The sequence below is a fragment of the Notamacropus eugenii genome, chromosome 1, assembly GCF_028372415.1.
Source record: "Notamacropus eugenii isolate mMacEug1 chromosome 1, mMacEug1.pri_v2, whole genome shotgun sequence".
Classification (NCBI taxonomy): Eukaryota; Metazoa; Chordata; class Mammalia; order Diprotodontia; family Macropodidae; genus Notamacropus; species Notamacropus eugenii.
In genome coordinates, this window is record NC_092872.1 from 604,958,738 (window position 1) to 604,981,580 (window position 22,843).

At 39.9% G+C, this 22,843-nt stretch overlaps 1 protein-coding gene, 1 long non-coding RNA gene and 1 other non-coding gene across 8 annotated transcripts in view; 1 reads left to right on the plus strand and 2 right to left on the minus strand.

Annotated features, from left to right (window-relative positions):
• ACOXL (acyl-CoA oxidase like) overlaps positions 1–22,843 on the minus strand; it is a 572,636-nt gene that overhangs the window by 180,663 nt on the left and 369,130 nt on the right. The gene's annotated exons all lie outside the window — the stretch shown is intronic.
• Positions 1–22,843, plus strand: part of LOC140521371 (uncharacterized) — a 180,831-nt gene that overhangs the window by 136,021 nt on the left and 21,967 nt on the right. The window lies entirely within an intron of this gene.
• On the minus strand, positions 22,379–22,486 carry LOC140521809 (U6 spliceosomal RNA). Its single transcript, XR_011973100.1, has one exon. It is a non-coding gene; the product is annotated as a U6 spliceosomal RNA (small nuclear RNA).

The following is a 22,843-nucleotide window of genomic DNA, read 5'->3' on the forward strand; positions in this document are numbered from 1 at the left end:
AGTATCAGTCTTTATACCTAGATCATGGATCCATTTGGACTTTATTCTTGTGTATAGTGTCAGGCATTAGTCTATGCCCAGTTTCCGCCACACTGTTATCCTGTTTTCCCAGCAATTTTTGTCAGACAGTGAGTTCTAATCCCAGAAGCTGGTGTCCTTAGATTTATCAAACAGTAGATTGCTATATTCATTGACTACTCTGTCTTGAGTACCTACCCTATACTACTGCTCTACCCCTCTATTTCTTAGCCAGTACCAATTGATGATTGCTGCTTTATAATACAATTTGAGATCTGGTAGGACTAGGGCATCTTCCCTACCATTTCTTTTCATTAGTTCCATTGATATTCTGGACCTTTTGCTCTTCTAGATGAATTTTGATATTATTTTTTCTAGAAAATAATTATCTGGTAGTTTGATTGGTACAGCACTGAATAGGTAAATTAACTTAGGTAGGACTGTCATATAATTATTATATTATATATATTAGCTCGGCCTACCCATGAGCAACTGATGTTTTTCCACTTACTTAGATCTGACTTTATTTGTTGGTAAAAGTGTTTTGTAATTGTGTTCATCTAGTTTCAATAAGAATGGGTGTTGTATTTTGTCAAAGGTTTTTGCTGCATCTATTGAGACAGTCATATGGTTTCTGTTAGTTTTGTTGTTGATATGATGAATAATGCTGATAGTTTTCCTAATATTGAACCAGCCCTGCATTCCTGGTATAAATCCTACCTGATAATAATGTATTATTCTTGTGATAAGTTTTTGCTGCTATCTTATTTAAAATTTTTACATCTATATTCACTAGAGAAATTGGTCTATAATTTTCTTTCTCTGTTTTAGTTCTTCCTAGTTTAGGCATCAAAACCATATTTTTATCATAAAAAGAATTTGAGGGGACTCCTTCACCAATTTCCCCAAATAGTCTATATAGTATTGGAATTAGCTGTTCTTTAAATGTTTGATAGAATTCACTTGTAAATCCATCTGGCCCTGGAGATTTTTTCCTAGGGCGTTCATTGATGGCTTGTTCAGTTTCTTTTTCTGAGATGAGGTTATTGAAGTATTCAAATTCCTCTTCTGTTAATCTGGGCAATTTATATTTTTTAAATATTCATCTATCTCATTTAGATTATCAAATTTATGGGCATACAGTTGGGCAAAGTAATTTCTAATTATTGTTTTAATTTCCTCCTCATTAGAGGTGAGTTCACCCTTTTCATTTTTGATATTGGCAATTTGGTTTTCTTCTTTCTTTTTTTTAATCAAATTGACCAAAGGTTTACCAATTTTATTGGTTTTTCCATAAAACGAACTCTTAGTTTTATTTATTAGTTCAATAGTTTTCTTAATTTCAATTTTATTAATTTCTTCTTTGGTTTTCAGTATTTCTAATTCGGTATTTTCTTGGGGATTTTCAATTTGTTCTTTTTTGAGCTTTTTCAGCTGCATGCCCAATTTATTGATCTCCTCTTTCTCTATTTTATTCATTTAGGCACTCAAAGATATAAAACTTCCCCTAAGAATTGCTTTTGCAGTATCCCATAAGATTTGGTAGGTTGTCTCATTATTGTCATTCTGTTGAATGAAGTTGTTGATTGTGTCTATGATTTGTTGTTTAACCCACTCCTTCTTTAGGATTAGATTGTTTAATTTCCAATCAGTTTTTGATTTATGTTTCTATGGCCTTTGATTACATATAAGTTTTACTGCATTATAATCTGAAAAGATCATTGACTATCTCTGCCTTTCTGCACTGGATTGTGAGGTTTTTATGTCCTAGTACATGGTCAGTTTTTGTACCACTGAGAAATAAGCATGTTCCATTCTATCGCCATTCAATTTTCTTTTTTTTTTTTTTAATTTAACTTTTAACATTCATTTTCACAAAATTTTGGGTTACAAATTTTCTCCCCTTTTATCCCATCCCCCCCCCAAACACCAAGCATTCTAATTGCCCCTATGACCAATCTGCTCTCTCTTCTATCATCCCTCTCTGCCCTTGTCTCCGTCTTCTCTTTTGTCCTGTAGGGCCAGACAGCTTTCTATACCCCTTTACCTGTATTTCTTATTTCCTAGTGGCAAGAACATTACTCGACAGTTGATCCTAACACTTTGAGTTCCAACTTCTTTACCTCCCTCCCTCTCCACCCATTCCCTTTGGAAGGCAAGCAATTCAACATAGGCCAAATCTGTGTAGTTTTGCAAATGACTTCCATAATAGTTGTGTTGTATAGGACTAACTATATTTCCCTCCATCCTATCCTGTCCCCCATTACTTCTACTCTCTTTTGATCCTATCCCTCCCCATGAGTGTCGACCTCAAATTGCACCCTCCTCCCCATGCTGTCCCTTCTATCATCCCCCCCACCCTGCTTATCCCCTTATCCCCCACTTTCCTGTATTGTAAGATAGGTTTTCATACCAAAATGAGTGTGCATTTTATTCTTTCCTTTAGTGGAATGTGATGAGAGTAGACTTCATGTTTTTCTCTCACCTGCCCTCTTTATCCCTCCACTAATGAGTCTTTTGCTTGCCTCTTTTATGAGAGATAATTTGCCCCATTCAATTTCTCCCTGTCTCCTCCCAATATCTTTCTCTCTCACTGCTTGATTTCATTTTTTTTTAAGATATGATCCCATCCTCTTCAATTCACTCTGTGCACTCTGTCTCTATGTATGTGTGTGTGTGTGCATGTGTGTGTGTGTAATCCCACCCAGTACCCAGATACTGAAATGTTTCAAGAGTTACAAATATTGTCTTTCCATGTAGGAATGTAAACAGTTCAGCTTTAGTAAGTCTCTTATGACTTCTCTTTGCTGTTCACCTTTTCATGGTTCTCTTCATTCTTGTGTTTGAAAGTCAAATTTTCTCTTCAGCTCTGGTCTTTTCATCAAGAAAATTTGAAAATCCTCTATTTCATTGAAAGACCAATTTTTCCCCTGAAGTATTATACTCAGTTTTTCTGGGTAGGTGATTCTTGGTTTTAGTCCTAGTTCCTTTGACTTCTGGAATATCCTATTCCATTCCCTTCGATCTCTTAATGTAGAGGGTGCTAGATCTTGTGTTATCCTGATTGTATTTCCACAATACTTGAATTGTTTCTTTCTAGCTGCTTGCAATATTTTCTCCTTGACCTGGGAACTCTGGAATTTGGCCACAATGTTCCTAGGAGTTTCTCTTTTTGGATCTCTTTCAGGCGGTGTTCTGTGGATTCCTTGAATATTTATTTTGCCCTCTGGTTCTAGAATCTCAGGGCAGTTTTCCTTGATAATTTCATGAAAGATGATGTCTAGGCTCTTTTTTTGATCATGGCTTTCAGGTAGTCCCATAATTTTTAAATTGTCTCTCCTGGATCTATTTTCCAGGTCAGTTGTTTTTCCAATGAGATATTTCACATTATCTTCCATTTTTCCATTCTTCTGGCTTTGTTCTGTGATTTCTTGCTTTCTCATAAAGTCCTTAGCCTCCATCTGTGCCATTCTAATTTGGAAAGAACTATTTTCTTCAGTGAGCTTTTGAACCTCCTTTTCCATTTGGCTAATTCTGCTTTTGAAAGCATTCTTCTCCTCATTGGCTTCTTGAACCTCTTTTGCCAATTGAGTTAGGCTAGTTTTCAAGGTGTTATTTTCTTCAACATTTTTTTGGGTCTCCTTTAGCAGGGAGCTGATCTGCTGTTCATGCTTTGACTTCATGTCTCTCATTTCTCTTCCCAGCTTTTCCTCCACCTCTCTAACTTGATTTTCAAAGTTCTTTTTTGAGCTCTTCCATGGCCTGAGCCCATTGGGTGGGCTGGCACACAGAATCCTTGATTTCTGTGTCTTTGCCTGATGGTAAGCATTGTTCTTCCTCATCAGAAAGGAAGGGAGGAAATGCCTGTTCACCAAGAAAGTAACCTTCTATAGTCTTATTTCTTTTCCCTTTTCTGGGCATTTTCCCAGCCAGTGACTTGACCTCTGAATATTCTCCTCACGCCCACCTCGCCTCCTGATCCTCCCAGCTAGTGTTTGGGGTCTGAGATTCAAATGCTGCTTCCAGCCTTAAGGCTTTTGGCGGGGGCAGGGCTGCTATTCAGTGTGAGATTAAGTTCAAGTGGTCAGGTCAGGGCAGGGCTGCCTCTCAGGCTCAGTTCCCTCAGGGGGTTTATGCACAGACCTTCCACAATGGATCCAGGCTCCTGCCTGCTTGGGGAGCCCTGGTCTGCCACTGCCCCTCAGCTTCTGTCTCCCAAGGGGGCCCGAGCCATGGGGGCACCCCACTCCCCCCTCGACCCGCCAAAGAAACTCTCTCACCGACCCCCGTCACCTGTGGGTGGAGGGACTTGTGTGGCCGCTGGAGATCCCGTCCCTGAAGCCTGCTCGGATCTGTTCCTCTCAGTTCCGTGGCCGTGGCAGGGCTGTACTCAGCTCCCAGTCCCGGAGCCCAGTCCGCAGCGCAAAGGACCTTATGCAAGAGGTTTGCAGGTCTCTCTGGAACAGAAATCTCCCTCGCTCCAATGTTCTGTGGCCTCTGGGTGCAGAATTCGTCGTGAGTTACTTCTTTGTAGTTGTTCTATGGGTTGTGGGTTCGTAGCTATGTGTATGTGCGTCTTTCTACTCCGCCATCTTGGCTCCACCACCCCCCATTCAATTTTCTCCAGAGAGCTATCATATCTACCTTATCTGGAGTTTTATTCACTTCCTTAACTTCTTTCTTGTTTATTTTAAGGTTAGATTTATCAAGTTCAGAGAGGGGGAAGTTGAGGTCCCCCACTAGTATAGTTTGCTGTCTATTTCTTCCTATAACTCCCTTAACTTTTCCTGTAAGAATTGGGATGCTATACCACTTGGAGTATATATATTTAGTAATGATATTGCTTCATTGTCTGTGGTGCCTTTTAGCAGGATATAGTTTCCTTCCTTATCTCTTTTGATTAGATCTATTTCTGCTTTTGCTTTGTCAGAGATTAGGATTGCTACCTCTGCTTTTTTTTTTAACATCAGCTGAAGCACAATATATTCTGCTCCAACCTTTTACCTTTGCCCTGTGTGTATCCCCACATTTCAAATGTATTTCTTGTAAACAACATATTGCTGGATAATGGTTTTTAATCCATTCTGCTATCTGCCTCTGTTTTATGAGAGAGTTCATTTCATTCACATTCACAGTTATGATTACTATGTATGTCTTTCCCTCCATCCTCTTTCCCCCCATTTATTCTTTTAGTTCTCCCTACTTCCTTCCCCTCCACAATAGAGCTTTCATTTTTGACCATTGTCTCCCTCAGTCTTCCCTCCTTTCTTTCAGTCCCCCTCCCTTTCACTCTCCTTTTCCCTTACTACTTCTTCCGTCCCTTTTAGCCTCCTCTCCCTTTTCTTTCCCCTTTCCCCTCCTACTGCCTATGGAGCTAGATAGATTTCTATACTTAACTGAGTTTGTTGTTCCTTCCTTGAACCAAATCAGATGAGAATAAATCTCAAGCAATGCTCATCTCCCTCCCCTCTTTCCCTCTACTGTAATACATTTTTGTGCCTCTTCCTGTGATGTAATTTGTCTTTTTCTGCCTCCTCCTTCTCACATCTCCCATTACAATCTCTTCACACCCTTAAATCAAATTTTTATCATCACATCATTCAATTTATACCCACTCCCTCTATCTATGTATATCCCTTTTATATATCATAATAAACATACAATTCTCAAGATTAACAAGTATCATCTTCCCTTATAGGGATGTAAACAGTTTTCCCATATTGAATAACAAGATTTTTTTCCCTGTTTAATTTTTTTATGCCTCTCTTGAGACTTGTGTTTGAAGATCAAATGTTCTATTGAGCTCTGGCCTTTTCATCAGGTAGGTCTGGAATTTCTTTATTTTGTTGAATGTCCATTTCCTTGCCTGAAATATTATACTCAATTTTTCTGGGTAATTGATCCTTGGTTGTAATCCCAGCTCCTTTGTCTTATAGAATATCATATTCCAATTCCTTTGATCTTTTAATGTAGAAGCTACAAGGTCCTGTGTGATCTTGACTGTAGCTCCTTGATATTTGAATTGTTTCTTTCTGGCTGCCTGCAGTATTTTCTCCTTCACTTGATAGTTCTGGAATTTGGCAATGATATTCCTTGGTGTTTTCAGTTAGGGATCGTTTTCAGGAGGAGAACGATGGATTCTTTCAATGACTATTTTACCCTCTGGATCTAGGACCTCTAAGCAGTTTTCCTTGATGATTTCTTGGAAGATATTGTCCAGGCTCTTTTTTTCATCCTGGCTTTCTGGTAGACCAACAATTCTTAGATTTTCTCTCTTGGATCTCTTTTCCAGGTCAGTTGTTTTTCCAATGAGACATTTTACATTTTCTTCTCTTTTTTCATTCTTTAGATTTTTTTTTGACTGAGTTTTGATGTCTCATAGAGTCATTAACTTCCATTTGCCCAATTCTAATTTTTATCAAATTGTTTTCTTCAGTTAACTTTTGCATCTCCTTTTTCATCTATCCAATTGTTCCTTTCAAGGAGTTATTTTCTCCAGTTAGTTTTTGTACTTCCTTTTCCACTTGTCCAATTTTCCCAGTTAGGTTTTGTGCTTCCTTTTCCATTAGTCCAATTTTCCTTTTCAATTCTTCTGTGATTTCTTTTTTCATATTTTTAAAATCATTGGCCAGTTTTTCTTCTAGTTCCCTAATTTGGCATTTAAAATCCTTCTTGAGCTTTTTCAAGAATGCTCTTTGGGATTGAGATCAGTTCGTATTCCTTTCTGAAATTTCAGATGGGAGTACAATCTCAGTGCTGACCTCCTTGGTATTCATGTTTTTGTCCTTGTCCCCATAGAAAGATTCTATGGTCTTATCTTTTCTGATTTGCTTCTTGTTCAGGAAAAGCCTTTTTCCTGGCTTTTAAAGTAGATCACTGCTTCTGGGGCACAGGGGGCTCTGACCTACAGTTCTTGTGCTTAGAACTTGAGGATTTGTGTATTGTGGCCTCTGGTTCTTTCAGCTAGAAGCTAGAATTCTGTAGCTTACATGGTGCTGAGCTGGCAAGTGTGCCCAAAACAGAGGTCAGGTGAAGTCTTTCTGCATTTCCTCAGAGTTACCCTGGAGCCAGCTGCATTACACGTTGGGGAGGGGTGGTCTGGCCACAGCAGGTCTCTCCTCTTGAGCACAAGCAGGCTCAGTGGTTGATGAACCCCATTTGGATTAGGGTCTTCCCAATTTCCCCAGCTGTGCTGAGGAATGCCTGGGTTCCTGGTGTTGGTGATTATGGACTCCACCACCCCTACAGCTCAGGATCTCCTCCTGGTTCACTGAGGTGGGCCTGTCTGGGACATCTCTGGTCCTGCACTGGTCCCTTTCAGTCACAGAAAGAGGGACCCCCTCTTTGTGATTTTCCTAGCCTTATGGGCTACTATTTACCCTTTTGGCTGATCCCACTGTTCCAGGATTTTTCCTGGGGAAATATTCTCTGGGTTTCTTAAGTTCAACAAGGGGAGGGGTAGAGCATTTACTGATCACTCTGCCATCTTGGCTCCTGAAAGTTCAAGTAGGTGACTTACAGACATTTAATCTGAAGGCTGATAGTCTCAGGAGTGGCTGCTACAGTTACCTAGGTTCTGCAGTTCTCTCTTCCTCAGTTCCACTGAACTGCCATCTTAAGCTAATATGTTTGAGATTCTGCAGTACTGCTGCTGCTTCAGACTGCCTGGGGCTTCCTCCTCAGCTTTGCTATGGCAGGGTCTGTGCTGGTAAGCCTGTGTGCTATGTGTTCCTCCAGCCCCATGAAACAGGTCCTTCCAATCTACCTTCTAGTCTATCCTGGGTTGGAAATCTGCCACATTCTGTCTCCTATTGGATCCTGCCATTCTCAAATTTGTTGAGATTCTCTTTTTAGAGGTATCTGAAGGAGTTTCTCTTAGAGCTTAGGTGAGTAGTTGTTCTCACTCCGTCATCTTGGCTCCACTCCCTCCCCCTCATCTCTAGTCTCTCACTGGGATTCTTTCTCTTTCTGTGACCCCCCCAATAATGACATTTCCCTTTTACCTTCACAAAACACTCTGTTTTGAACTCCTCTGATATACTTGTAATTGTAGTTATCTTTGTGTCTTACTTCCCTACTAGATTATAAGCTCCATGAGGGCAGGGATCATGTCTTATATGAAATTTGCATCTCTCAGGGCATAGCTCAGTAGTGCTTAATAAATTTCTTTGCTCTGTCTATAGGAATGCAGATACTTTTATAAAAAAGACAAATAGTGATCCCCAGATCAACATCACTTAATTCTGTTTCACTCCAAATGACCAAAATGGGGCAAGATATACCAAGAAGTACATCCTCAATAATAATAATCCCTTACATTATAATAATCAATAACAATAATCCAATGCATATACACACACATATATATACGCTAATTTATAGCTCACAAAATATTCTAGATACATTATCTAATTCAATCTTCACAACAGTCCCATCAGCTAGACATAGTAAGGATTATCTCCATTTTCAAAGGACAGAAACTTTGAGATTAAGCCTAAGGTATGTAAGTGGTGGAATCTCGACTTGAGACCATATCTTCTCCCTATAAGCTAGGTGCCTTTTCTACACACCATTTTGCTTCCAAGTATTATCAAGCAGTTGAGAGAGTTATTTTGGGGGACAGAGGACCCTTTCCTCAACCATAAAATCTTACTGGGGGCCACCTAATTTACCAACCTTTAATATTCAAATGAACTCACGTTTGCTGGGTCTAGCTCATGCATGACCTATGGGGGCTCCTACAAAGGGGGCAAAATTAAGAGAAAAGGGAAGAAGATTCAGAGAAGCAGATTTAAGCTATTAGTAAAGAAAAACTACTAAACAAAAAGTTTACAAGCAAAATGATCTGCCTTGGGAGGAAGCAGGATGACCTCCTTGTCACTGGAGGTCCTCAAGCAAAGTCTGGATTCACTACTTGCCAGGATGCTGTTGAGGGGATTCCTGGTGAAGTATAGATTGGCCTATATGATCCCCAGTGTTCAAAGAATTATGGGATTTTGAAATTGGAATACTCTTATAGCCCATTTACTCCATTTATAGAGGAAGAAATTCAGCTTCAGAGAATGAAAAAACTAGCCCAAGATGACACAGTAAAAAATGCTAGGGTTGGGATTCAAACCCAGGTCCTCTGAATCTAAAGCTAAGGATTATATTCGACAAAGCCAAGCATCCTTTCACTGGGTCATCACCAATCATCTTGACTTTTGTCTTGCTACTTGATTCCTATGACTCTGGAGAAGACAGTGAGGCTGATAACTTTGCACAGCTCTGCCTCACTTAAATCCAATTCAAGTGCAAGTCAAGACATCACTCTCTTGATGTCATGGGTCCTCATGGAGGATTGAAGGATGAACAAGAGCAGCAACAACAACTTTTCCATCTTCAGACACGGTCAGCCCAAGGAACCCAAATACATCTTCTAGGCTCCTTGCTGTGTATAGCGCTCTAGAAACTGGTAGCCTACTAAATCTTTCATTCAGACTTAACATGTCCTGCTGTACCATGGTCCCAGTTACCTCCCCTATGCTTGAATTACCCCCATGTTACAGATGAGAAGCTAGGTCTTAAGTTAAGTGACTGGCAGCAGAGGGGAGACCCTAAGTCAGGTCTTCTAACTCTAAGACTTGGTGTTCTTTCAACCATACCACATTTGTCAAAGACTGTCCTTTAATTTAATGTTTAAAATTATTTTTATATCCTATGAATTTGTTAAGTCTCTTCTTAGGGTAATTAGAGTAAGGTGAGCTGAGCTCCCTTGTCTTTAAAATGACCATCTATCTAAAAGGACATCTTAATGATTGACTGATAACTGATTGACGCCAAGATAGAAGAAAAACCCTCTCAAACAGTAATGGATAAGAACATGATTTTTCTTTTATAGAACATTTCATCAGAAATATGATATTTTATTCCTTTCCTATACTGTTTGAGTAAGCTTAAGTTGGCTGTCCTGGTTCCAAAATCTGACAGAAGCCACATGACTCTCTTACAACAGATTTTCAACCTACAGTGAAGCTAGTTCTTAGTGTAGACAAACACCTTTGACATGCTGGAAGAAATGAAGTTCACAAAATGCTAAAAACATTAGAAGTAATTGAAAGTGAAAGAACAGCCCTCCCCCTCAAAAAACTAAAAACTCACATGAGGCATGACTGGCATGCCACTTTCAATCTTTCGTAGCTAGTCAAGAGATTTATTTTTGACCCAATTTTCATAAAGCATGTCAAATGTGCTTGCCCCACTTTTGAGAACTAAATCCTTGGCAAGTCTGAAGTTTCCAGTTTCAAAACTAACCAGACTCAGAGTGCATGGTGTTATGGAATGAGCCTTGGTTAGAAAGCAGAGGACCAGGGTTACAGTTCCAGCTGTGTGATTTTGAGGAACTGCTCCCCCTCTCTGAATCTCAGTCTCCCAACCTGCAAAATCAGGAGGTTGGCCAATATGTTCTCTAAGGTCCCTTCTGGCTCTAATATTCTATGACACTAGGTATAGGAAGAGGGATAATCATCTTGGTCTTTTGTTTACTTGGTTGTTTTAAAGATTCACACATATAAGTGTATTTCCTTTACCCATAAGGATCAGGCTGGTCCAGTAATTCATCAGGTTTTTCTCTGTTTATCTGCCAGAGGATAAGAAGTATGGAGAGAAAAATAAAAACTTATGTGAAACTTTTGATCTGTCTTCAAATATCTGAATGAGTTTCAGAGGGGAAGAGAGTTTAGACGTCTTCTCCTTGGCCTCAGAAGGCAAAACTAGGAACAATTAGGCAAAGTCACACAAGAGTAAATTTCTGTTTGATGTAAAGAAATCCTTCCTAGCAGTTTAAAGTTTCTAAAAGTGTAATGACCTGCCTTGGGAGGTGGTGTTTCCCCTTCACCAAATATCTTCAATCATCAAGGTCACTAGATGACCACTTGCTGAGAATGGTGAAAAGAGGATTCTTGTATGACTAACTTTGTCTTAATATTTTTTTTATGTTCTGAGGCCTAAATTTTGGGTTCCAATATTTTCCATGACAAAAAATGAGGAGTTTATTTGCTTTTAAGAAAGTTTCTCTGAAATATTTTAAAAGCTCAACAATTACTTTCAAATTAGACTGTTTGCCACTGTCCATGCTGTTCCAGACACATCCCTTTTGCCCACAGTCACATATAAGGTAGTGCATAGCTTTGTTATGAAAGAGTTCCCTTAGGAATTCCAGAGAGCAAAGGTAAGTGTAGGGAAGCTGCCTAAAAGTGAGGTATCCTGAGAAAAGTGGCATGATGCCCTGTTTATTTTTGGGGAGAGGGGGAGATTGGAGGTACACAGGGTTAAGTGATTTGCCCAAGGTCACATAGTAAGTGTCTGTGAGGTCAGATTTGAACTCAGGTCCTCCTGACTCTAGGGCTGGTGCTTTACCCACTGCACCACCTAGGTGCTGCTCCTTATATCCCTTCTCCCCACTGTCACATATAAGGTAATGCATAGCTTTGCTTCCAGAGAGTTCCCTTAGGAATTCCAGACAGCAGTCCTTTGAAGAGTTATCTGAAAATGAAGCATCCTAAGAAAAGTGGCATGACGCTGTGTTTCTGGGTAAGACATGGTGAAAGATCCCCCATAAAAGCCTAGGATCTTGGAGGCAGAGTCCAAGTTCTGATGGGAGAGGGAGGAGAAGGGTGGGTGAGGGACATAAAGGACGTTTAGAATGTAGGTAGCAGACATGTTTGAGAAGCAATGTGGTGGTCAGTTTCTAGTAAGACAAGACAAAAGCTTTCCTACTAAGGTCCAGCATCACAGGAACAGAGCCAACAGTCAGAAATGGAATCAATCAATAAACATTTATTAAGCACCTACTATGTGCTAGGCACTGTGCTAAGCATTAGAAGAACATGCTAAAAAGTGGAAGAAGGAGCTGTCTCCATGCTATGTTTAAAGAGGCCAGAGGTTTTTGAAAGACATTCTTGAAAGTCAAAAGAAGGCCAGAGGGACTATTTCCATAATGTCTTAGATTTATAAAATACTGCATATGCATTATGGTGTCTGATCCTGATACTAACCCCAAAAGGTAAGTATTACTAGTAAGTATCATTAGTCTCATTTTACAGATGAGGAAACCGAGGTTTGCCAGTGTCAAGCAACTCGCCCAATGTCATCCACCTAGTAAATGGTGGCTCTGAGACTTGAGCATAGGTCTTCTGTTTCAGAGTTTGCTACTGTTTCCATTACACAGAGGACTGAGCATTGGAAGAATGAAGAAATTACATTTTTTCTCAGTTAAAAATCAGTTTAGGAAACAAATGGTATCAACTATAGAATGATTATCATATCCCTGAAATTGAGTAACCCTAACACACTGTCCATCCATTTGCTAGGGTTCACAGGCAACATACCTTAAAGATCTGCTCAACGGGATGTTTCTATGTATATTTCTGCTCATTCCACAAACACAGAGGTTTGGATGCTCCTGGAACACCACACAGATACAACACCCAGAAACTAGGCTTAACTTCCCTAAAGACTTGTGGATTGGGTTTTTCTTACTAAGGGTCAGTAGGCTTCAAGATGAGCTAGTTGACATCAGGCATAGGTGTTATATGTGAAAGAGACCAGCTGGGTCATTAAGATTAGAAAAGGCTCTTCCAGGGAAGGATATGCTGCTTCCATTATGGAATATTTCATCAGTGTCTGGACAGAGACTTCTCTTGGAGGCAGGGTAGTGAAATCAACTTTGAATCTGGAGACCAGACTTCAGGTTTTTGCTCTGCTGCTGATAAGCTGTATGGCCTTGCATAAGACCTTTCATTTGTCTGGGCCTCAGTTTTTCCACATGTAAAATGAAGCCACTGGATTTTATGATCTCTAAGCTTCCTATTAGTACTAACATTTTATATGTTATAGGAGTCAATTAGTCTCTGCGAGAAAATGGCTTGCTCATGTGAGGTAAAGATGCTTCCTCAGAGAATGGGATCCTGGTAGGTAATATATTTCCATAGTATGCTCCTGGATACCATTTAAAATAATTCAGATTCAAAGAAACTTCAGAGTAGAATGGGATCTCAGTTCCCAGCTAGTTCAACCCACGCCTGAACAGAAGCCGTTCCTTAAAGACTTCCAGGGAAGGAGATCCCCCAACAGACTTTTCTATCTAATCATTAGGCAGTTTTTCCTTGTCTCAGGACTTTTGGTAACTTCTGCCCTTTGCTGCTAATTTTGTCCTGTGGGAACAAATATAATTTCAGTTGTGGGGCAGGTTAATTCTCTCTCTCAGCTTCATGGCATTGATATCTTTCAGGCAGGCAATTCATGTCTTGAATCCAAATCACTGAAAAATATATTAAATAGCATAGGGCCAGGCACAAATTCCTGGGACCTCCACTGGAGTGATAGCTGATAACGAACACCTAAGGACAATTCCTTGGGTCTGGTCAGTCAACTAGCTCTGAATCCTTTCCCTTATTCTATCATCTAGCTCACATCTCTTCATCTTTTTTCACAATACCAAGAGAGAATATCAAATGCTTTGCTATGATCTGGAAAAGCAATACTAAAAACGATGCTGTTGTTGCTCAGTCATGTCCAACTCTTTGTGACCTCATTTGGGGATTTTTCTTGGAAAAGATACTGGAGTGATTTGCCATTTCCTTCTCCAGCTCATTTTACAGATAAGGAAACTGAGACCAACAGGGTTAAATGACTTGACCAGGGTCACACAGCTAGTAAGTGTCTCAGGCTAGATTTGAACTCAGGTTTTTTTGACTCCAGGCTTAGCACCCTATCCACTGCACCACCTCACTACTCTATTACTAATGACAGAGCTATTTATACTTAACTTATTATAACTTATTAACACTTATAGAGCCATTTAAAGTTTGCTAAGCATTTTGCACATTATCTCATTTAATCCAAGCTACAACCCTGGGAGGTAAGGACTATTTTAATATAATATTATTAATATAAACTTTCTTTATTCTAAAGATCAGCAAACTGAGGATAAGAGAGGTCAAGAAATTTGCCCAGGGTCACAAGAGTAATAAATGTCTGATGCAGAATTTGAACCCAGGTCTTCCTAATTCCAAGTCCAGCACTCTACATACTGTGCCATCTGACAGCCTTCAGTATCCTAATCGTAATCTTTGTTTTACATCAGTTCATTTGAGCCTCATAACAACCCTATAGGGAAGCTATTATTTTTCCCACCTTAAAAATGAGGAAACTAAGACTCAGAGAGGTATGCGACTTGCCCAGATTACACAGCTAGTAACTTGATTCCAAATTTAGGATTTTTTTCTAACTCTAATCAGATTATAGACCATTTCATGGGAGAGTAGCAAATTCTGTTCTCGCCCCTATTTCAAAGGGACGTTCCCCCCTTCCCTGCCAAGTACAACACACTAACATTTTCACCTAATTTCTCTTTAATGTGTATAAGTCCTGTAATTGTATCAGAAATAACCAGAGGAAGAAAACCCTGCTTGTGGATCAGAAGATGTAAAGTCAGCAATCTGGTTGCCAAATCATACACATCCCTCTCTTCTGCTGCAGCTGAAGATTCAGAAAATATACATAATATGCCAACTAATTTAAGGTCTAATGCATCCAATTCTCCTGAAACACTTCACTTGCAGTACTTTTAGCTGAGGTTGATTCTGATTTCCAGGACGAGGTATTCTACATTAGTCATAGTTGTTTCAAATAGAAAAGACCAGTTAGATCACTGAGTTCATTACTGTGCAGGGTACAAGAGTTCCTCCCCAGGGGAGGATCTCATACTTTCCCTGTTCAATAGCTTGTAGGTAATGAGCCAGATTCTCATTCTATGGAAATCAGTAGGGATTTTCATGGGTTTACAGTAAGATAACTTAGCCTACAATGTGTCATGAATTAAGGTGGAAATTTTATTTTTTCAAGGTCTAGTGTGGTGTCATTGGACCCTGGGCTTGTGTGAATGAAGTACTGAGGCCCCACTTGTTAGTGAAGAAATCAGCCAACTCATCTCTGGAGTTAAAATTCCACATTCATGCAAGGCAAGCAAACTCTCAGCCTGTGGAAACATTTTTTTCAAAGTCATCTTTCCAGGGCATTAAACAGTACCTGAGGTTTTAGTTGCAAATAGAGACATATGCTTCAATTATAAGCATTCTCACAATTTGCTCTTCTCAAATGATGTTCTGGTTGAAAGAACCTGCTTATCCACATAAAAAAAAAGTGTGTGTGCATGTCTGTATGTGATAGAGGGAGAAACATTCTACATCCAACAAAGAACAACATTTTCCATTAACTTCCTGTGCTTCTAATAAAAAAGAGAACGTGGGATGAACAGAAGAAACTAAAAGTTTGGCATTTCTCAAGCCAATAGAACTCTGACGTGTAATGTAACTTAGCATCCGACTGCGGCATAATAAAGAGCATATACGGTAGGCTATGTTATTTTACTTCTTTTCCTTCTGCAATATATCTAGCTTCTTAGCAACTAATTGTGAATGTCATTGAGGTCATGTCCTATTTCAATGGAAACTCTATAAAACATATATTATGTCTCAAAATTTGTCCACTGAAAGTTTAATATTTTCCTGCTGTTTTAACATCTCCACATTTTCAGTGTTTGATTACATTTAATAAATGTATCAGAACAAATTCAAAACAGGTGCCATGTAGCATTAGCCTTTTGTTTTCTTTTAACACAGATTGGAGAAGGATTTTGTTCATTTCCAGTGACAATCTGGAAGGCAAGGGCAAGAGTGAATAAATGAACATTTAACTCTGCCACTAAAGAAGGCAGTGACGTGTGATGGATAGAAGGTCTGCCTTGGCTGGAAGAGGAGAATCCTTCAATGGCTGCTTTTGACACGTTACTAGCTTCATAAACAGGGGCAAGTCACTTAACCTCTGAGTGTCACAAACATTTCTCTAAAATCATAAATTACAAATGGGCTATGAAACTGCATTGAAAAAAATACATGTATATTATTTTTTTAAAAGAAACTGCTACCAATAGGGAATGAGATAAGTTGAGGTCATTTTCAATTTATACCCCAATATCTCTACTTATAATCTCTTTTATGTCCCCTGATATCAGTCTGAGTGAGGACTCCAAAGTGTGACCACACAATTTTTATAGGGTTGACATAAGATTCATGATAAGGACTAGGGTTTGATTTTTGGATCTACTGGCATCTTTAGATCACAGTTGATGACTGGAGGGGAAGGATTCAGTGAAACAGTGGGGGAAGAGGAGGAAATAAGAATTTTTCTCACACAAGGACTCTTTCTCTGCTATTGCTTGTCATGTTTGAGGTTGTGAGGTTCACAAACACTGACACCACAAAGTGTTATTTATAAGGATTTTTGAGCAAGATGAAAGGGAATAAGAAAAGGATCTCTCTTCATGTGTTGCTTTCATTGTCTTTGTAGATCATCAGTTCTTTCTTTTTTTCCAAAGCTCACAGCAGGGGCCAGGCCTAGGCAAGCGTGTGTAAGAGGTGTGTGTGTGTGTGTGTGTGTGTGTGTGTGTGTGTGTGTGTGTGTGTGTGTGTGTGTGTGTGTGTGTGTGTATCTGTTTAGGGGTGAGGCTATCATCACAGTTCTCTTTTCTGGATCTGAAAATGCCAAACCACGGAAAGGCCTTCCAAAGAAAGAAGCTTCCATGACAAGTTTCAGACCACCGAAAGCTTGGCATTTCTATTTACCTGTGATGTGATATAGCCCTAAATATTAAAAGAGGGCAGATAAGTAGTGCAGCATACAGAATGTCAAACCTGAAGTCAGGAAGACTCACCTTCTCGAGTTCAAATCTGGCCACAGAAACTTACTAGCAGTGTGACCCTCGACAAGTCACTTAACTCTGCTTGCCTCAATTTCCTCATCTATAAAATGAGCTAGAGAAGGAAATGGCAATCATCCCAGCGTCTTGGCCAAGAAAACCCCCAAATGGGGTCATGAAGAGCCACACATGACTGAAATGATTGAACAGGGCAACAAAACATCAAAAAAGAAAATTGAACATCCTAGCTTTAGCAACCAAACACGATGACAAACATAATTACTATAACAACTCCCATGTCCATAGCACTCTGAGGTTTAAAAATCACCTTCCCATACTGCATTGCCATGAAGTAGATGATGCAAGAATGATTGTTCCCATTTTCCAGATGAGGAATGTTATTAAGAAAAGAATTTGGTCCTGTGAGGCCTGGCACACAATGTCTATTTACCCACAGAGCAGAAACTCAAGATCATGTAACACTAAGGAACAGAAAAAGAGAATGCATTTTATTGTCAGAGCACAGCTTGGCTTGGAGACTGCTTTTTAAAATATCCTTTCATTATCCATTGTTCTTCACCAGCACATATTCATATCTGCTATTTTTCATTCATCTCTTTCTTAGGCATAACAGCTAAAGTTCTACACTTGGATTTAAGAATTCCTGAATTCAAATACCACCTCAGGCAACTTTCTGAGACTGATTTACAGGGGTGAGGAACCTGTGGCTTTGAGGCCACATGTAGCCCTCTAGGTCCTCAAGTGCAGTCCTTTGATGGAATCCAAATTTAGGGCCCCATTTGAGGACCTAGAGGGCCACATGTGGCCTCAAGGCTGCAGATCCCCCACACCTATTATAGACAGACGTGTGTTGCAGCCAGCCAAATGTTAACTTTTTGCTGAGAATTTACAGCTTGGATTTGAGAAAATGTTACAAAGCAGGGTTTAATTTATTGTTCTGTTGGGTGTTGATAATGCAGATTAAGCCTAAGTAAAAGAGGTGTACTTATTTTTCTGCAGATATGGTTGTTAAATATTTACCAGCACACCCTGGAAAATACTTACAGATGAATAATAGATAGTTATAGTTGTCAAAATGTGTATCTGCTTCTTTAATCATAACTCCTACTGAGTGAAGTATTATTCAAAAGCTTTGCCCCAAATATTAAATTGTCCCCAAATTTGGATTTGAAGCTAAGTGCAACATATTATAAGTGAAAAGAAGCAGGTAATGATTAAAGGTCCAAAGGAGATATTTAATTTCATCTAATCTAAGCCCATTGCTTTACAGAAAAGGAAACTGAGGCCTAGACAGGAAAATCCCTTTCTTCAAATCACGGAGCAGTAAGATACAGTGCAAGAAGGGCTGGATCTGTAGTTGGTCAGATGGTCTTGGTGTTCTCTAAGGTCCCTTCAAGCTCTGTAAACCAAGAATATTCCTCTTACTAAAAGACTCAGGATTCTAGGTGTAGAGCCCAAAGGAGACTTCCTATCCAAACCTCTTATTTTATGGATGAGAAAACCGAGACTTAGAGAAGGTGAATTGACTTGTCCAAGATCATACAAGGAGTGACAAAGGTGGGATGTGAGCCTAAATTCTTTTCCTCCAAATTCACAGGTATTTTCATGGCATCAGATGGTGTTTTGGGTATTGTTTATTTTTCCAAAAAGGAGGCAGTTTGAGCCTGTATCTATGTAACAAAATGCACTGGATGGAGCAGTAGATGACACAAATTACTGCAGAGGGTTCTGAGTTTCCCTTGGTACTGAAGTATAGAAACCAGAGCACAGAAGGGCTCCTCAGTCCAAAACCTCCCCCTCCATACCGCCCTGCCCCCAGTCTCTTTCCTTCCTCAGATAACTCTCAGTATTTTGTCGGTGCTCCCCTAAGTATTTCCTGTTTTCTTGTGCGTATTAAAGTATTTCATATTCTTGTCTCATCTCAAGTGGCCAAGTGAATAAAGTGTTGGATCTAGAGTCAGAAGACCTGAGTTCAAATCTAGCCTCAGCTATTTACTACCTGGATGATCCTGGGCAAGTCACTTAACATCTGTTTGTCTCAGTTTCCTCATCTGTAAAATGGGGATTATAATACTAGGGCCTACCTCTCAAGGTTGTTGTGAGGAGCAAATAAGATCATAATTAGCACAGTGCCTGCCACATAGTAAGCACTATATAAAGTTTTAGCTATTGTTTAGCTAAATTTTAAGCACCTGGAGACCAATGACTAGGTGACCCATGACCAGAGCACACGCCTCCTCACATCTGTGTCTCAGAATCCTGAGCATCCTTCCCATCACAAATCCAACACAAGGACTTTCTCCACCCTCTTTGGTTCTTTGTACACTTTCCCTTCTGAGGCCACCTTTAAATTAACATTATACGGTGGATTTTCTTACTTGAGTATATGTTGTAACCTCCCCACTTGAATATGAATATAAGTCCTCAAGGGCAGGGGCTATTTTGCTCTTTCCTTAGTATCCTCAATACCTAGCACAGTTCCTTGCCCATAGAAAGTCCATCATCATCATCATCATCACTGCAATCATTAATAATGAAATTAATTATTAGCATTTATATAGCCCTTTTAAAGTTTGCGAAATACTTTATAAATACTAGCTCATATAATCCTTCACAACCCTGGGAGGGAGATGCTGTTATTATCCCCATTTTACAGATGGGGAGACTGAGGCACACAGCATTTAAGTGACTCACCCAGAGTCACACAGCTCGTAAATCTCTGAAGCAGCACTGGTATTCAGGTCTTCCTGACTGTAGGCGCAGGGTTCTATGGAGCATCTAGCAGAAATCTTCACTGTGCCCTGGACATCATGCAGTAGGTGCTTCCTTAGCTGGGCAGCAATGTGCTGTGGTCCCCTTGTTCTCTCTTCTCTAGCTCCTCTGGCACTGATAGTATGTGCTGAAGCATAAACATCTTATTCTACACAATAGAAAATTCTATACTTATCAGTACCTATTGGATAAAATGCTGAATCTGGGGTCAGGAATTTTGTTGTTGTTCAGTTGTGTCTGGGGTCTTCATGACCCCATTTGGGGTTTTCTGGACAAAGATGCTGGAGTGGTTTGCCATTTCCTTCTCCAGCTCTTTTGGCAGATGAGGAAACTGAGGCAAATGGGGTTAAGTGACTTGGTCAGGGTCACACAGCTAGGAAGTATCTTTCTGACTTCAGACCCAGTGCTCTCACCAATGTACTACTGAGCTGCCCCAGGGTCAAAAAGACTTGACTTGAAATCCAACCTCAGGCATTTACTAACTACGTGACACTGGACAAGTCACTTAATCTCTGTTTGCCTCAGTTATTTCATCTGTAAAACAGGGATAATAAGACCACCTACTTCCCAGAGCTGGTATAAAGATAAAATGAGTTAATATTTGTAAAGTGCTTTGCAAACCCTAAAGAATTATATAAATCCTGCTGTTTTTTTGCTGCTGCTACTGCTATTACTACTACTACTACCACCACCAACACTACTACTACTACTGCTACTACTACTACAACACTACCAATCCTCTTTTCTAGTCATCCATAAACACAAGAAAGGATTTTATGACATCAGCATACAATGTTGTCATGAATAATTCTGTCTCCTTCCTTAATTGCTGTGCTTGCAGGTGACTTTTTTGTCTCCGATTAGACTGTAAGTTCTTTGTGGGCAGGGACCATGTTTTATACTTCTTTGTTTCCCACAGAATGCCTAGCAAAGAGCCCAGGCTCAGGAACTGCTCATTGTCTGGTTGTATGATGAATCTGATTAATTGTTCAGAAACCTTGAGTTTTCAACAACTTTCTGAGTAAACACAAAAACCATTGGTTCAACGTCTGTGCACAGACATGACCTGGGATCTTCTTCATTCCAAACTGGCCCTGTTGAACAAGTCCTGGACAATTTCCCATCAGAAAGTTCATAAAACCACAATGACTAGCCTCTCAGAAAAGGCATGTTCAAGATTCACTGGACTGTCTATGAGAATGGCCTTTTCCTTGGAGATCTTGAGTGGTTTTAAATTGAGCAGATTGGGGAAAGGACCTGAGTGAGATAGCAGCTTTTTCCTCTTTGTTTTGAGATGGATAGATGCACTGAATCCTCTCGTGGGGGCATGGATTTCATCCAGAGAGGATGAAACAATGATGATAAACAAGGCTCGGGAGATACAGACTTGGCAAAGAGAGCCCTGCCAAATGCCGCCTCCTTGTGTTGCCTTTTCACATGTCTGGATACTTTCCATGGCATGTGCAGTTTATAAACACCTTGTTTATTTCCTGAATGTTTTTGGCGGGAGGCTCTGAAGGAAACCTGCCAATACAATGGGTGATTCCTTGGGCCCATTTCAACAATCTCACTTTTCTTTGACACGCAGTTTGCTTTCACATCCTTATAATCTGTCCTCTCCTTTGCTTAAAAGGGCAGGACATGTTGAACAGGAGCAGCTCAGACAGGCTACAGAAAATGAATTTATTAAAGAGAAGATGCTGCTGGGTACCATACATTGACAGCAATGGAGCAGCTTATTTTCCCACTTCTGATTCATTCAGATGGGATTAAGTATAAGGCAGTTTTAAATGAGGAGATCAGGGGATGTCAAACAACATCATAGCCCAACTGGCAAAATGAGATCCAAATCTGAACGCTTTAGAATAGAAGCTTTTCTTGTTGGTTGTGCGAGCCTTCTTGACATTTAATGAGAGTCAAAGCTGCCTGGCTAGGTAGCAGGATTCTTCTGAATATCTATATTTAAACTTGTTATTACCAGCGAGCCTATGGCCGAATCCCCTACCCAGCCTTCAGGGAATAATGAAAAGGAAACCAGGAGGCCACATTCCATATCCCTAAGGTATTTAGATTATGACACAGTGAACATAAGGCCAGTGAGGGAGACTACTTAGAGACCAACAAGAACCCTTTAAATACAGAGGGACTGATCAGGAAGGACAGAGTTGAGTAGTTAGGACTGAGTTGTTTTAGTCTGAAAAGGCAAAGTCAGTAGTTCAGATGAACTACTGAAGTGGGTCTCTGTTGACTGAAGGCTTTAAACTCCTCCAGTTCATGACACTTGGGACCATAAGTAGAACTTTTGTATCAATGGATCTGTAGAACTAGTCTGGGGAACATAAAAACATAAGAAGAGATAAAGATCATTTCTTCTTTTCACCAAAGTCATTAGGGCAGCCAGTGACGGTTTTAATTGTTACTTTCTTCTGACTCACTTGAAACTAACTGACAACTCAGTCACATAGTGCCAAAAGATGAAAGAATGTTGAAGATGCAGTATGCATCCTTACAATACTTGGGGGTTAGCAATGACCTTAGATGTGATCTGGTCTAACCTTCTACCCAAGGCCAAAAGCTGGTGACTAGGATCCCTGTCTCTTGACCCCTAGTCTAGTATTCTATTAAGCCAGCTTCAATCATAGACCCATGGATTGAGAGCTTATAAGGGACCAAGAGACAATCTAAGCCAATGCCTTCATTTTCACATAAGGACACTGAGGCCCTGAGAAGTTAAATAACTTACCCAAGGTCACACAGATAGTAAATGACAAGGTAATAACATGAACTTCAAAGCCAGTGTTCTTTCCACTGGACCATGATGCCCCTCAATTAAATAAGGAATTCTTTACAAATTTGCATGTCATCATTGAGCAAGGACCACACTCATTTTCTTTTTATTGTTCCAGTTTTAGTATATGTGCTTCTAAGTTTAGTCAAATTTAACACAGGAAGATCCGAAGGAGCAGGTTAAGAATGCAAAGTGTTCGCCATCATTCTAGAAATGGTATAATTATGACAACCACAGCGATGATGCTCATAGCAACAGCTATATGGTGTTTTAAGATTTGTCAGCCACTTTATATATGTGTTATCTTGTTTGGCTTTTACATCAACCTTGTAAGATAGGTGCTATGGTCCCATTTGGCAGATAAAGAGACTGAGGCTAAAAGAGATTCTTGTCCCTATGCAAGTTAAGTTCATTTTCTCTTAAGAGGTACTGAGACATGACCAGCTCATAGAACTCAGGCTCAGGCTGCTGATACCACTTCCCAACCATCTAGTTATAAAATAACC